Raw genomic sequence first — 1757 nt, forward strand, 5'->3', positions numbered from 1 at the left:
CTCAAAATTAAAATGAGCTAAAGAACTTTAAAACCCTTTCTTGGGTGGGATTTTTGTTGAATTCTTGGCATTTTTGTGGTGGGTTGTACAGTGTAGGGTTTTGAGTGAATGTTTTTGCAAAAAAAAATGAAGTTTTTCCATGAAATTGCCTTGTTATGGGCTTGTCTGTTGCCATACACCCCTCCTGGCTCCTGCCTTGGTATCGACCTAGAATATGGGGTCAAAGTGCACGAATTCTTATAAACAAGGCTCTACCTCGAGAATAGCCGACCACTTTTTTCCGAAACTTGTTGTAGGTACATATTATTAAATTGGCCAACACGTGAAGGTGAGTTTGTGTGACAAAAACTTCGTAAACTAGAGATATGATGCCCATTTTCATGTCTGATTTAGCATATATTTCAATGGAAAACCCTTTCAGTGATGTCTCCCCTATAGTGCTTGGGGCTATATATACATAGTGTTCTTCTCAACCTGATAGCTGTATTGGATTTGATAAAATCATGTTTCAACATCATCTACAAGTACATATTGTTAGATGGTGACCTAATTTGGGGTATGTGGGTACATTTTTTTGCCTTTTTGATTCACAAAAGAGTGACATTAATACAGTATAGTGTGTTCAAATCTGGGGCAGTGTGTATATAATGATAAAAGCTGGCAGAAACTCCTGCAAGAGGTTGAATGACTGCAAAAGTGGTACATATTCCTTAAGAATGATGTACTAAGTGATTTACTAAGGTTTATACCATTGTGCTCTTCATCTATTAAAAACTGCCAATCAAAATGTGCCCATCCCAGGAGCTACCCCCCCCCCCCACGCAGTCACAAATAGCCCTTATAAGTCTTCACAGGAGCCAAATAAAGAAAAGATATTGCTATATCTGCCCTGAATGTGTTACTGGACAATGTTTTCTGTCAAAGAAAAGGGGTTTGGGGTATTGGGAGAACTTTTAGCTCTTTATTCTCAGCTGAATATGTGTAAATCTTGGGAATTTTATTGGTACGGTATGTGAGGTGGCTGATAGAAAAGTTGTCAAAAGTAGAAAATTTTCTATTGAAAAGTTGAAATTTCACATCAAAGTAGTAGAACAGACTTTAGTTATTACTGATTGGCAGGTGTTGACAAACAGACCCCCCCTGACATTTGAAAAAAGTCATGTGATATTGGCAGGTATGCTGTACAAGCCTTCAGTACAGGCCCAGAGTGTGGGCATACAACTGCACCTGAATTCCCAAGGGGGCTATCAATGAAGTCCATCTTTGGGAAACATGATCGCACCCCCCCCAGTGTATCAGTAAAGGGGGGTGGTTTTCCTTAACTCTTCTTCATCATCATATAGAAGGGGTGACGCGGGTTGAAGGGCATGCGCACAAGTTGCTGGGTGAGAGACCAAAATTAAAATGAGCTAAAGAACTTTAAAACCCTTTCTTGGGTGGGATTTTTGTTGAATTCTTGGCATTTTTGTGGTGGGTTGTACAGTGTAGGGTTTTGAGTGAATGTTTTTGCAAAAAAAATGAAGTTTTTCCATGAAATTGCCTTGTTATGGGCTTGTCTGTTGCCATACACCCCTCCTGGCTCCTGCCTTGGTATCGACCTAGAATATGGGGTCAAAGTGCACGAATTCTTATAAACAAGGCTCTACCTCGAGAATAGCCGACCACTTTTTTCCGAAACTTGTTGTAGGTACATATTATTAAATTGGCCAACACGTGAAGGTGAGTTTGTGTGACAAAAACTTCGTAAACTAGAGATA

The sequence above is a fragment of the Branchiostoma belcheri genome, unplaced genomic scaffold (assembly GCF_001625305.1).
Source record: "Branchiostoma belcheri isolate BF01 breed outbred unplaced genomic scaffold, Haploidv18h27 scaffold297, whole genome shotgun sequence".
Classification (NCBI taxonomy): Eukaryota; Metazoa; Chordata; class Leptocardii; order Amphioxiformes; family Branchiostomatidae; genus Branchiostoma; species Branchiostoma belcheri.